Genomic DNA, 15,487 nt, shown 5'->3' with positions numbered 1-15,487 from the left:
GATACTGTGAGCTCAAAGTAAAGTGTGACCTTAGTCTTTTATTGCAAGTCTCCAGAGTACCTCTCCAGCCTGTGAGGCTTCCTTAAATACCTGTGCTCCCAAGGGATTATGGGAGCCCTCTGGTGGCTGTACAGAGTATATACAAGTTTACATATATAACAGTAACTAATGTGGTAGATAAGGGAGTATCTATGAAGGTTATTTATATGGACTTCCAGAAGGCATTCGACAAGGTTCCACATAAGAGACTTAACAAAAATGAAAGTGCATGGAATTGCAAGCAACATATTGAAATTGATAGGGAATTGGTTAGGAGGTCAAGACAGAGAGTAGGGATAATGGGTGTGTACTCCAATTGGCAGGATGTGACTAGTGCTGTCCCTCAGGGATCTGTACTGGAGCCTCAGCTTTTCACTATATTTATAAATGACCTGGATGAAGGAATTGTGAGCCTTATATCTAAGTTTGCTGACAACACTAAGTTACGTGGCACAGTAAATAATGTAGATGGGAGCAGAAAGTTGCAAAGGGATATTGATAGATTTAGTGAGTGGGCCAAGCTGCAGCAGATGGAGTTCAATGTGGGGAAGTGGGTGGTCATCCACTTTGGACCTTAGAAAGATAGATCAGAGTATTTTCTAAATGTGAAATGCCTGGATTTAGGGCTTCAGGTACAGAAATCACTAAAAGCTAGTAGACAAACACAAAAAATAATGTAAAAGACTAATGGTGTGTTGGCCTTTATCTCTAAGGGGCCTGGAATATACAGGGATGGAAGTTATACCACAGTTGTGTAAAGGTCCTGCTAGACCCCATTAAGAGTAACACCATTCAATTCTGGGCACTGCATCACAGGAAGGTTTTGGAGGACAAGCAGCACAGATTCACCAGAATTATGATGAATAAAAGGGTTAATTTATGAGGACAGGTTGCGTAGACTAGGCTTGTATTCCCTGGAGTATAGGAAATTAAGGGGTGATTTAATTGATAATTAAGGGAGTTGACAAGGTAGAGAGAGAGAAATGAGTTCCTCTGGTGGGGGAGTCTAGAACAAGGGGGCATAACCTGAAAATTAGAGCTCGGCTGCTCAGAGGTGATGTCAGGAAACACTTATTCACACAAAGGGTAGTGGAAATCTGGAACTCGCTTCCAAAAAGCTGTTGAGGCTGGGGATCAATTGAAAATGTCAAAACTGAGATTGACAGATTTTTGTTAGGCGAGGGTATTAGGGGATATAGAACCAAGGCAGGTGGATGGAGTTAAGGTGCAGATCAGCATGATATAATTGAATGGTGGAACAAGCTCGAGGGGCTGAATTCATTCCTAATTCCTAATTAATTCTTGTGAAAATAAATGGGTTCGTACCTTTTGGTTGACTAAGGAATTTCCCACAAGCAAATTTGATACTGAGTTTGAACAGTGCACTATCGTCCCACCCATCTCCCCAGCTAATTAGACCCATGTTTTATTTAAAAGAAACCTGAACCAGCAAAGTACTTGATGTGGACAGGATGTTCTCTTCAGATGATTTGTTAGGTCAGGTTTTGAGCACATATTGGGGGAGAGTGGTGTTCAATGAATCTGAACCAAAAGAAAATGGCCCAAATTGGAATATTAGTACAAGGTACTCAACTGGCAATTATGTTTTTACACAGTTCATTGACAGACAAGCTAGTTAATGTGAAAAATAAACCATTACAAATTGTGTGCGTTCTTTGTGTATTTCTGATCAGCCGGTTGTTTGACCTGCATCGTTCTGAAAGAGTGGAGTTTCAGCGACAGCCTCTTAATCTCTGCAGTCCAATCAAGATACATATCCAACCCCAAATGGATGAACACATCTTATTGGACTCTGTCTCCTGGTAACTAACACCGTCCCACAGCTGTTGTCCCAAGCCTGAGTATCTTCATTGTATGTAGGACACCCAGCTGTGAAGCGCCTTGAGGTGTTTTGCTACATGGAAGGTGCTATAAAATGTAAGTTGCTTAACATTTGGCTTTGGTGTGGTAGAATGACCAATACGGGCCCACTGGTGACAGTGTTCCAGCAGTCCAAATCCAGTGCTGTGCACCAGCCTTACTCACTGCCAACTGCTTCATCTTGGTCCTTGTATAAGGAACGTTGACAAGACATGTCTTTCATGAGGGCCAGCTTTCCTCTCTAGCATGCTGAGCCCCGAGTTTGCCCTCCCTCCTTCCCCATCGTTGTTTCCCCTTGTTATCATCAATCCTGTTCACAGGATGATGCAGAGTGTCGCACGAGGACACGTTGCAGGCCAAGGAACTCCAAGCTATCAAACAAAGTGGTTTGTAAAGTTAGTCATCAAGGAGAGACGGGTTGTGTTTATCCACTGTCATTGGATGACTGTAATTCACCAATTGAATAAAGCTGGAAATGGCCTTTGAGTCTCCATTGACCAGAAATTATTGATGGAAAAGATGTTCTCGGGATGTTCCAAAGCACTTTACATCTAATGAATTACTTTTAAAGTGTAAACACTGTTTGTCCATCGGGAAATGTGGCAGCAAATAGCACAGAGCAAGGTCCCACAAATAGCAAATGAGATGAATAACTAGTCAATCTATTTTGTTGATGCTGGTTGAGGTATGGGGGGGTCGGAGGTGGGGAGGGGGGTGTCGGCAGGGGGTGTTGGTCAGGGCACCGGAAGAACTCCCCTTTCTTCATCAAATATTATCATAGGATTGTTTATGTACACCTGTACTGGTTGACAGGATCCTGATTTAACCTTTCATTCACGCTATGGCACATCCAACATATAGTGCTCCCTCAGTACTGCATTGAATGAGGCTTTACACTGCAGTCTTCGACAAGCTAAGTGGAAGCCCAAAGTGAACAATACACGTATTTTGAAGCCCTGCTTTGTTTCAGTGACTGAAATGTTTGGTAACCCAGATTGCATTAATAAATGCTACAGCATCTTAAATTGGAATGAATTCCTGTTGGAAGGTCTCAAGGGGAGCTGTAAAGGAATTCTTGCAAGATGCAAAGTTGAGTTGAGCTAGAATAGTTTTGTCCAAGGATATATCGCCATGGAGACAGCTGGTTAAAAAAACGTAAATGTCAGGTTTTAAAGGGTCCTACTGCACTGTACAGAAGCCAATGCAGAATTTATTATCCTTGGGAACCAAATTCTAACACTCGCCATGAAAGGGCAGTGATAACAAGACCTCAGTCCCCATAAACCAGAGGTTTTGAATTCCACCCTCTTGTGCATTCTGACACAAGGGGCATACCAGGCCTCATGCAACAACTTCCTAGCAGGTCGTCATGGGAACCAAAGCATGCTTATTAAACATGCAGTAAATAAAACTAGATAAGGCAGTGCTGCAATAGACCTCACTTTGTTTTCACAGCTGTTGTCTCTGTGTTTGCCTTTATATCTGGTAATATATTTTCAAATAACAGCCTTACACCCAGGCAGCAAGTAAATCCACAGCTAATGGTGTAACTATCGGTAAATCTACATTTATCTCTGAACATGGCATACGCCAACAAAGCTTTTCCTTTATGTGCATTTGTAATACTATAGCATAAATTCATTCTACAAGAGGATGGTACCAAGAATTAAACTTATGAAATATCACAAAAATTTCATAACTTTTAAAAGTCCAGTTTTTAAAATTCATTTTCAGGATGGTGAGCAATGCTTGCAAGGTCAGTATCGATTGTTCATCTCTACTTCCTCTGAGTGGGCAGTTAAGGATCAGCCACGTTGGTGTGGCACTGGAATCACGTACAGGCCAGACCGGGTAAGGACGGCAGATTTCCTTCCCTAAAGGACGTCCGTGAACCAGTTGGATTTTTATGACAATCAGACAACTTTGCTTTTACTAGTACCAGCTTTTTATTTCCAGAATCTCAGCCACAGTGGGATTTGAACTTGCGTCCTCTGTAACATAACCACTACACTACCATACCCTCATGGGGGGGGTGGGGGGAAGAGGGGACGGAGGGCTGTTCACAAGAGGTATATTTCTGAGCCTGGTGTGGTTTGGTTGAATGTCAACCAAGACACCAGGCAAACTGTTTTTCAGATAGTGCCATGGGATTTATTTATTTTAACATCTCTGCCTAAAGGCAGGACCTCTAGCACCATGATGCCCTCTCGGTTTGCCCTTCAAGTAACAATGTTTTCAAGAATAAAACATTGTTGAGAAATTTGAAAAGTATTGAAGAAAATAACCCAATTCGAGATGATCTAACTGCCAGAATCCATTTTTTCAATTAAAGTTCCATATTTGGATCCATTCCTGTTCACTGTTAATGTCTTAAGTGGTTGAAACCAATTATCTAGGTTCAAATTCTACGTTGAATTGGATCAACATTGTAGTGCAAGGTAACTTCAGATTAACATTACACATTGCCCTTCACAGAGAACAACCATTTCTTAATGAAACTACAGTGTGAATTGAGAATTCTTGGCTTAAACCGAGGACCTACTTTTCCAAACCCATCTAAAGTTATGCAAATGATGCCATGCAAATCTGAGGATAATGTTCTGAGTGACCCTAGTGTCTACAGAATGTAGGGATTCTATGTCTTTGTGGAATTGCACAGCAGAGGTCCCGCTGAATGCCTTAAGTAGACATTGTTTGTTTGTTTTTTCCCACTGCCCCCAGGCTTATTGGAAATAGCCAGCTTGTGACCTCTACAATGCCTGACCTTGGAATACATTGGAAAACAAGTTGATAAGGGACCAAAGGTGAACCAGTTTCTCAAGAAAGAGAAAACCTTTGCTAAATTATTCAAGATATTTCCATGGATGTCGGCCTGTAAAATTTACAAACAGCAGGGCACCAGCTTCATAAAGCCCCCAAAATGGCCATGAATATCGGCCTCAATTATAAGAACATAAGAAGCAGGAGTAGGGCATACGGCCCCTTGAGCCTGCTCCACCATTCATAAAGATCATGGCTGATCATCAATCTCAACTCTACTTTTCCGTCCAATCTCCATATCCCTAAATTCCCCTAGACTCCAAAAATCTATCTCACTCAACCTTAAATATATTCAGAGACTCAGCCTCCTCAGCCCTCTGGGGTAGAGAATTCCAAAGATTCACAACCCTCGGAGTGAAGAAATTCCTCCTCATCTCTGTCTTAAATGGCCTACCCCTTATCCTGAGACTGTGTCCCCTAGTTCTAGACATCCCATCAGTGTCCTCAACCAGGCTAACATCCCCAGTATTGAAGCACTGACCACACTCGATCAGCTTCGCTGGGCAGGCCACATAGTTCGCATGCCAGTTACGAGACTCCCTAAGCAAATGCTTTATGCGGAGCTCCTTCATGGTAAACGAGCCAAAGGAGGACAGCGGAAACATTACAAGGACACCCTCAAAGCCTCCCTGGTAAAGTGCGACATCACCACTGACACCTGGAAGACCCTGGCCGCAGACCGCCCGAGGTGGAGAAAGTGCATCCGGGAGGGTGTTGAGCTCTTTGAGGCTCGACGCAAGGAGCATGAAGACACTAGGCGCAGGCAGCGGAAGGAGCGCGCGGCAAACCAGCCCTACCGACACCTTCCCCCGACGAATATCTGTCCCACCTGTAACAGGGTCTGTGGCTCTCGTATCGGACTGTTCAGCCACCAAAGAACTCCGTTTGGGAGTGGAAGCAAGTCCTCCTCGATTCCGAGGGACTGCCTATGATGATGAGGGAAGCAACCTTTCAGCATCTATCCTGTCAATCCCCTTCAGAATCTTGTATGTTTCAATGAGATCACCTCTCATTCTTCTAAACTCCAGAGAGTGTAGGCCCATTCTACACAATCTCTCGTCATGAAACAGCCCTCATTCCAGGAATCAATCTAGTGAACCTCCGTTGCAACTCCTCCAAGGCAAATATATCCTTCCTTAGATTAGGAGACCAAAACTGTACAGATTGTGGTCTCACCAAGGCCCTGTACAATTGTAACAAGACTTCCTTACTCTTATACTCCAACGGCAGTTGGTGAGAGGGGAGCGACCTATCAAAAGCCCAGCGGGAGATCGAGAGCCAGCGGCAGTTGGTGAGAGGGGAGCGACCTATCAAAAGCCCAGCGGGAGATCGAGAGCCAGCGGCAGTTGGTGAGAGGGGAGCGACCTATCAAAAGCCCAGCGGGAGATCGAGAGCCAGCGGCAGTTGGTGAGAGGGGAGCGACCTATCAAAAGCCCAGCGGGAGATCGAGAGCCAGCGGCAGTTGGTGAGAGGGGAGCGACCTATAAAAGGCCCAGTGGGAGATCGAGAGCCAGCGTACCGGTGCAGCTACAGCGGGAGAGAAAGCAAAATAGAAGTAGAAAGTAATCAAAAAGTGACGTCACAGCCAATGGGGTAAGTGATTGGCTGGTGATTGGTGAGTAGCTTTTCTTTTCTTTTTTATATCAGTAAGTGAACTGTAACATTGTTATTACCAATTTAAGGGTATCTAAGGTTAAGACATGGCAGGAGAGCTCGGTCATGTGATATGCTCCTCCTGTACCATGTGGGAACTCGGGGACACTTCCGGTGTCCCTGGGCGCTACGTGTGTAGGAAGTGTATCCGCCTCGAGCTCTTGACGGTCCGCGTTGCGGAATTGGAGCTGAGGGTGGATTCACTCTGGAGCATCCACGATGCTGAGAATGACGTGAGTATCACGTGTAGTGAGTTGGTCTTACCGCAGGAGAAGGGTCCACAGCCAGATAGGGAATGGAAGACCAACAGGAAGAGCAGTGCAAGAAAGATAGTGCAGGGGTCCCCTGTGGTCATCCCCCTGCAAAACAGATACACTGCTTTGAGTACTGTTGGGGAGGATGACTCATCAGGGGAGGGCAGCAGCAGCCAAGTTCATGGCACCGTAGGTGGCTCTGCTGCAAAGGAGGGCAGGAAAAAGAGTGGGAGCGCGATAGTGATAGGGGATTCGATGGTGAGGGGAATAGATAGGCGTTTCTGCGGACGCAACCGAGACTCCAGGATGGTATATTGCCTCCCTGGTGCAAGGGTCAAGGATGTCTCGGAGCGGGTGCAGGACATTCTGAAATGGGAGGGAGAACAGCCAGTTGTCGTGGTGCACATTGGTACCAACGACATAGGTAAAAAAAGGGATGAGGTCCTACGAAAAGAATTTAAGGAGCTAGGAGCTAAATTAAAAAGTAGGACCTCAAAAGTAGTAATCTCGGGATTGCTACCAGTGCCACGTGTTAGTCAGAGTAGGAATCGCAGGATAGCGCAGATGAATACATGGCTTGAGCAGTGGTGCAGCAGGGAGGGATTCAAATTCTTGGGGCATTGGAACCGGTTCTGGGGGAGGTGGGACCAGTACAAACCGGACGGTCTGCACCTGGGCAGGTCCGGAACCAATGTCCTAGGGGGAGTGTTTGCTAGTGCTGTTGGGGAGGAGTTAAACTAATATTGCAGGGGGATGGGAACCTATACAGGGAGACAGAGGGAGACAAAAAGGAGGCAAAAGCAAAAGACAGAAAGGAGATGAGGAAAAGTGGAGGACAGAGAAACCCAAGGCAAAGAACAAAAAGGGCCACTGTACAGCAAAATTCTAAAAGGACAAAGGGTGTTAAAAAAGCAAGCCTGAAGGCTTTGTGTCTTAATGCAAGGAGTATCCGCAATAAGGTGGATGAATTAATTGTGCAAATAGATGTTAACAAATATGATGTGATTGGGATTACGGAGACGTGGCTCCAGGATGATCAGGGCTGGGAACTCAACATCCAGGGGTATTCAACATTCAGGAAGGATAGAATAAAAGGAAAAGGAGGTGGGGTAGCATTGCTGGTTAAAGAGGAGATTAATGCAATAGTTAGGAAAGACATTAGCTTGGATGATGTGGAATCTATATGGGTAGAGCTGCAGAACACTAAAGGGCAAAAATCGTTAGTGGGAGTTGTGTACAGACCTCCAAACAGTAGTAGTGATGTTGGGGAGGGCATCAAACAGGAAATTAGGAGTGCATGCAATAAAGTTGCAGCAGTTATAATGGGTGACTTTAATATGCACATAGATTGGGCTAGCCAAACTGGAAGCAATACGGTGGAGGAGGATTTCCTGGAATGCATAAGGGATGGTTTTCTAGACCAATATGTCGAGGAACCAACTAGGGGGGAGGCCATCTTAGACTGGGTGTTGTGTAATGAGAGAGGATTAATTAGCAATCTCATTGTGCGAGGCCCCTTGGGGAAGAGTGACCATAATATGGTGGAATTCTGCATTAGGATGGAGAATGAAACAGTTAATTCAGAGACCATGGTCCAGAACTTAAAGAAGGGTAACTTTGAAGGTATGAGGCATGAATTGGCTAAGATAGATTGGCTAATGATACTTAAGGGGTTGACTGTGGATGGGCAATGGCAGACATTTAGAGAACGCATGGATGAATTACAACAATTGTACATTCCTGTCTGGCGTAAAAATAAAAAAGGGAAGGTGGCTCAACCGTGGCTATCTAGGGAAATCAGGGATAGTATTAAAGCCAAGGAAGTGGCATACAAATTGGCCAGAAATAGCAGCGAACCTGGGGACTGGGAGAAATTTAGAACTCAGCAGAGGAGGACAAAGGGTTTGATTAGGGTAGGGAAAATGGAGTACGAGAAGAAGCTTGCAGGGAACATTAAGGCGGATTGCAAAAGTTTCTATAGGTATGTAAAGAGAAAGAGGTTAGTAAAGACAAACGTAGGTCCCCTGCAGTCAGAATCAGGGGAAGTCATAACGGGGAACAAAGAAATGGCAGACCAATTGAACAAGTACTTTGGTTCAGTATTCACTAAGGAGGACACAAACAACCTTCCGGATATAAAAGTGGTCAGAGGGTCTATTAAGGAGGAGGAACTGAGGGAAATCTTTATTAGTCGGGAAATTGTGTTGGGGAAATTGATGGGATTGAAGGCCGATAAATCCCCAGGGCCTGATGGACTGCATCCCAGAGTACTTAAGGAGGTGGCCTTGGAAATAGCGGATGCATTGACAGTCATTTTCCAACATTCCATTGACTCTGGATCAGTTCCTATCGAGTGGAGGGTAGCCAATGTAACCCCACTTTTTAAAAAAGGAGGGAGAGAGAAAGCAGGGAATTATAGACCGGTCAGCCTGACATCGGTAGTGGGTAAAATGATGGAATCAATTATTAAGGATGTCATAGCAGCGCATTTGGAAAATGGTCCAAGTCAGCATGGATTTGTGAAAGGGAGATCATGCTTGACAAATCTTCTGGAATTTTTTGAGGATGTTTCCAATAAAGTGGACAAAGGAGTACCAGTTGATGTGGTATATTTGGACTTTCAGAAGGCTTTCGACAAGGTCCCACACAGGAGATTAATGTGCAAAGTTAAAGCACATGGGATTGGGGGTAGTGTGCTGACGTGGATTGAGAACTGGTTGTCAGACAGGAAGCAAAGAGTAGGAGTAAATGGGTACTTTTCGGAATGGCAGGCAGTGACTAGTGGGGTACCGCAGGGTTCTGTGCTGGGGCCCCAGCTGTTTACATTGTACATTAATGATTTAGACGAGGGGATTAAATGTAGTATCTCCAAATTTGCGGATGACACTAAGTTGGGTGGCAGTGTGAGCTGCGAGGAGGATGCTATGAGGCTACAGAGTGACTTGGATAGGTTAGGTGAGTGGGCAAATGCGTGGCAGATGAAGTATAATGTGGATAAATGTGAGGTTATCCACTTTGGTGGTAAAAACAGAGAGACAGACTATTATCTGAATGGTGACAGATTAGGAAAAGGGAAGGTGCAACGAGACCTGGGTGTCATGGTACATCAGTCATTGAAGGTTGGCATGCAGGTACAGCAGGCGGTTAAGAAAGCAAATGGCATGTTGGCCTTCATAGCGAGGGGATTTGAGTACAGGGGCAGGGAGGTGTTGCTACAGTTGTACAGGGCCTTGGTGAGGCCACACCTGGAGTATTGTGTACAGTTTTGGTCTCCTAACTTGAGGAAGGACATACTTGCTATTGAGGGAGTGCAGCGAAGATTCACCAGACTGATTCCCGGGATGGTGGGACTGACCTATCAAGAAAGACTGGATCAACTGGGCTTGTATTCACTGGAGTTCAGAAGAGTGAGAGGGGACCTCATAGAAACGTTTAAAATTCTGACGGGTTTGGACAGGTTGGATGCAGGAAGAATGTTCCCAATGTTGGGGAAGTCCAGAACCAGGGGTCACAGTCTAAGGATAAGGGGTAAGCCATTTAGGACCGAGATAAGGAGAAACTTCTTCACCCAGAGAGTGGTGAACCTGTGGAATTCTCTACCACAGGAAGTAGTTGAGGCAAATTCACTAAATATATTCAAAAGGGAGTTAGATGAAGTCCTTACTACTCGGGGGATCAAGGGGTATGGCGTGAAAGCAGGAAGTGGGTACTGAGGTTTCATGTTCAGCCATGAACTCGTTGAATGGCGGTGCAGGCTAGAAGGGCTGAATGGCCTGCACCTGCACCTATTTTCTATGTTTCTATGTTAACCCCCCTTGCAATAAAGAACAACATGCCAATCACTGGACTCAAAATTGGCCCACCCCTTTTTTCAGTGCACTCGCCGGAGATGCGCCGCTTTTCTGCGTGGAAAAGTGCTCTGAAAAAATCGTTCCCCATTTTGGCCACTGTCCGGCCTCTCCCAGTGGCCAGTCGGGTCGGGGGCGGAGCCAGCGGCCCCGCACTGAAAATAGTGTTGGGACGTCTGCACATGCGCGTTGGAGTGTGCGCGCATGCGCAGTAGCTCCTCGCCTCCAGCCTCAGTGTGCGTGCTGCAGCGGGGGACCCATTCATCATCATCATCATCATCATCATCGTCGTACCGGCTGCTGGTGCGTCCCACCCCTATTCCCAGGCTGAGTGGCCTACCGCACAAGCCGGCCCGCTGCCTTCCTGGGCTGAAGATGAAGGTCGGGTAGGGCTTGCTTACTTCTATGTTTTATTTGGATATTTTGAAAAAATTATGTAAATATGTTTTGTCTGTTGTGAATAGTGATGACCATTTGCTGAGCCTATTTACCTGGTGCTATTGTGAAAGAAGAACATAAGTGACGGAGGAACACTGAGAGAATATCTTATTCATTGAAGCAGACTTTATTTAGATAATATGGGCTCAATTTTAGCCCAGTATAATCATTGCAAACAAATAGTTGTTTCAATTAGTTGTGAGATTAGGGCAATTTAATTCAACTATCTTTTTCTTCTTTTATTTTTGTAGTTTAAGCTTCCATGAATGCTTCTATTGTATAGTAAATTAACTTTGCGAAGTTTGTCATATGATGTCCTGTATAGCTGTTTGATCATATTCACATTCTTTAGTCAAGTCATTAAGTTCTGCTGGCCTCCGATGTACCTACCTGCGCTGATTTCTTAACTCTCCGCAAGGGTTTTCACAAATGGCCACATACGCTGGCCTAGGTAGATTTGGAGTAACTATTAGCTGGCCAAAGTGGCCTAAATGGTCAAAACTGGCATTGGTGGCTGGCAACGCCCCCTTTTGAGAAAAACTAAACTAAAAAGAAAAATCGTCACTAACTCACTTACATGGCGCAAATTAAATATGCAAAATGGGGATTTTTAAGATACTCCAGAAAAACCAAGTTGCTCCAAAAGAAACGGAGCAACTGCTGGCCAATTTTGAGCTTAGTAGGACATGAGATTGTCATAGCTTAAACTGCAGGGGAGATGGTGGCAACAAATGTGAAGATTTTCCTTCATTTATTGGAGAGAAATTGCAGGCTATTGTGGATATGTATTCGTGCTCTCTCTCGTTAAATCTTATTGCTAAATTATTTTTCATTTTCTCATGTGGCTGCCTCAGTGACATGATGTAGCCTTTCACAGTATTGCACTGAAGTCTCAGCCTTAGCTAGTAGAACTTAAGTCAGAAGATTATGGATTCAAGCCCCAAACCAGGAACTTCAATGCAGTCCTGAAGGAGTACTGCACTGTTTGAGGTGCTGTCTTTCGGATGAGATTAAAAAAAAATTTATTCATTCACCGAATGTGGGCATCGCTGGAAAGGCCAGCATTTATTTATTGCCCATCCTGAATTGCTCTTGAGTGACTTGCTAGGCCATTTCAGAGGGCAGTTAAGAGTCAACCACACTGCTGTGGGTCTGGAGTCACATATAGGCCAGACCAGGTAAGAACGGCAGATTTCCTTCCCTAAAGGATATTAGTGAACCAGATAGGGTTTTACGACAGTCCGGTAGTTTCAAGGGGCTAGATTTTCCACTTCACATTGCCCATCTAAGGCCCATCTATCACCCAAAATGGACCTCTATCTCCCATTTTCATGAAAAAGTGGAAACTGGGCCCAAAACATCGCCGGATAAACAGGTGCCCAAGTTTCCACTCACATCGCCGAAATGATCGCCCACATAAGGCCCATCCCAAGTTTCGGCACCGAGCATGCACTTCGCTGGGCTGATGTAAGGCCCAAAAGTGTGCTGAGAAGTACTTGCTTTTACTGGGCTTATCAGAAGGAAATGGGCATTACGGACACCATTTTGAAGATCGGAGGAAGGGTGGAGGCAGCAGAAAAGAAGGAGCTAAATAGTTGAGAGTTATTTAGAGAGTTATTTAAAGATAATTCTACTCAGAATATTAGATCAGGGTATATAAAGTAGGTATTATAAAGTTATTTTGGAATAATAACTTTATATATTGAAATTATTTTGGAAATAGCTTTTACATCGTGAAATTATTTACTGATATTGTAGGGACCTATTAAACTGACTGGTACACAGCGTAGAGAGTACAGTGATTAGAGAGTAGAGAGATTATATTAAATTAGTGAAAGTAATTATCGATAGTGATGGGGCCTACGCTTTCCCTGCCATCGATAGCAACTGCTCACACACTGGTTACTGAAAGGATCAATCGAAGAGGTGGCAGAGAAATGCGTAGATGGAGAGAAAGAAGAGGAGGAGACCGTACAGCCAACGAAGGTACTTGGAAAAGCAATCTTACCTGAACTTGTCTGAAAATGCTTGCCTTAGGAGGCTGTGATTCCAGAAGGAGGTCATCGATGAGATTTACCAACTCGTCAAGGGTGATCTGCAGCCTTCCAGCACCATCAGAACCTCACTGTCCGTTGAGGTGAAGGTTACTGCTGCCCTAGCCTTTTACGCATCGGAACTTTTCAGGCTTCAGCTGGCGACATCTGCCATATCTCTCAGCACACTACACACTGCTGCATTCAATGGGTGACTCAAGCCCTTTACACTCGCAGGATGGACTTCATAAGCTTCCCAATGACCAGGGAGGCACAGACCGAGAGGGCTTTGGGTTTCTATAGGATTCACACTTCCCCAAGGTGCAGGGAGCAATAGACTGCACGCACATTGCCCTGAAAGCACCCTTAAAGAACGCGGAGGTGTTTCGTAACAGAAAGGGGTTCCACTCCCTAAATGTGCAGCTTGTTGTCGACCACAATCAAACAATTCTGACAGTAAATGCTACATTGCCTGGCAGCATCCATGATGTGCACATCCTACGTGAAAGTGCTATCCCTGACCTGATTGTCAATCAGCCAGAAGGTCATGGTTGGATACTGGGGGATAAACGATATGGCCTTGCCAGTTGGCTGTTGACCTCTCTGCGTAATCCTGTCACTGAAGCACAGAAACGGTATAATGAAAGTCACACAGCGACTCGCAATATCATTGAAAAGACAATTGGAGTCCTAAAGCAGTGCTTCAGATGCCTGGATCATTCTGGAGGCAGCCTACAGTACCACCCTGATCAGGTCGCAGAGTTTATTGTGGTGTGTTGCATGCTGTATAACCTAGCTATAAGGAGAGGACCAGTAATGCCAGATCGGGCTGCAGGTCCACCTCCAGAAGGAGGGGAGACAGAAGAGCCAGCCGGCGAGGCGGAAGAGGACACAGGCGAGGACCTAGGGGAGCTTAATCAGCCTGGCGATCTAGCACTGAGATCACCACCCCCTTTCCCGAAGACCAATAGCCAGGGACAGTTACACGGCCTCCAAGCTGTTGCGTCAGCGGCTAATTAATGAACACTTTGCATGAACTATCATTGTGGATTTTCAAATGTTCATTTACAGTTATGGTTAATCAAAAGTTTCATTTGCGTGGGGTTTCATTGTTGTCTTGCCTGTACTGGCCGATCATCGGCATTAATGCTTACTTTAAGTAAAGTTTAAATAAAGTACTGCTACAATAAAAGAATAAACAAATAAGGATGAACAACTATAAATTTGTTAACTAATGTAACTAAGAGAGAAGGCACAAAACTTGTTGAATTAAAGATTTTTTTTTATTAACAAAGACAACTAATTTTTAAAAAACTAACACCCTCCCCCCTCCCCCCACCCCCCAAACCACCCTTCCCTCAAATCCCAATGAACATTGAACAAAACGATAATGCTAACAATTTTCCAGCAACAACAAAAAAACAATTCAACAATTCAATAATGATAAACACTCCCCCTCCCCACCCTACCTGCGGCCCCATTTCCCTTCAGGTCCTTTCCCGCCCCATGTTCTTACCCCACCCGCCCGTTTTGGTCTACGCTGACCAACACAAAGACATTGTGCAGTGTGGGACGGCAAGTCTTCCTGCCGTGGTGGAGGTGAAGGAGAGGAATTTAAAGCCTGAGGCACCACTTCTGAGTCCGGATGAATTGTGTCCTCCGTACTCGCTTGCATGCTCAGGGTCTTGCTGCGAGCTAACACGACACCTTAGGGTGCAGCGCCGTGTGCAGCCACCAATGCATGCCGAAGGGCATTGGTTGCAACGGTTTGCTCACGAATGACCTCCAATGTCTCCCGTGCTGTCTGTGTTTGCACGGAAGACCAGTCGGAGAAGTTTGTGCTGAACTCGCTCCAGTTCTCGGAGAACTGGCTCCAGTTTGCAAAGAACTGGCTCCAGTTTGCGGAGAAACCCGCGAAACCCTGCGTAAGGTCGCGACCGATCTCGACCGTCTCTCTGCACAGGGATATCAAGCTCTCCGTCTGGCCCTCCATGGCAGGCGATTGCTCACCCCGCTGACCCGACCTCCGTGGGGTCGGCATTGGCAATAGTTCGCACCTTGGCGTCACCACCTGTACACCGCTTGGTCCCGGTGCCTCATCCATCTCAATTGAGATGGCCGCAGGTTGTTCCCCCCCGCCCACCAAAAACAATATCCTCCTCCACCTCCACCACCCCTCCTCCTCCTCCTGCTCTTCCTCCACAGTTGGAAGCTGTTCCTCTTCTTCCTCCTGCGAGGTAGTTGATGTTGCAGGAGGAGTGGTTGATTCTAACGACACTTGACCTTAAAAAGACAAATGACACTTCTAAACATTTCTAGACAACTTATTAGGACATTAACAGTGCTCATTATTAGTAAACATACATATCAATACATATCAATTTTTCAATAACCCATTAAATAAGAATACTTTTCAATACCCCATATGCACAAGGGTTCACCAGGGCTGACATGACCTCATTCGTGAATCAAGATTAGCTCAAAAGTATATATCATATTGCATTATAATTACAGGACATTA

At 45.2% G+C, this 15,487-nt stretch overlaps 1 protein-coding gene across 2 annotated transcripts in view; it reads left to right on the top strand.

Annotated features, from left to right (window-relative positions):
• The window catches only part of LOC139260353 (protein bicaudal C homolog 1-like), a 376,023-nt gene that overhangs the window by 239,150 nt on the left and 121,386 nt on the right, over nt 1–15,487 (top strand). The gene's annotated exons all lie outside the window — the stretch shown is intronic.

The sequence above is a fragment of the Pristiophorus japonicus genome, chromosome 3 (assembly GCF_044704955.1).
Source record: "Pristiophorus japonicus isolate sPriJap1 chromosome 3, sPriJap1.hap1, whole genome shotgun sequence".
Taxonomy (NCBI): domain Eukaryota; kingdom Metazoa; phylum Chordata; class Chondrichthyes; family Pristiophoridae; genus Pristiophorus; species Pristiophorus japonicus.
Note: the sequence above shows the minus strand (reverse complement) of the source record. Positions and strands in the feature narration are given on the sequence as shown.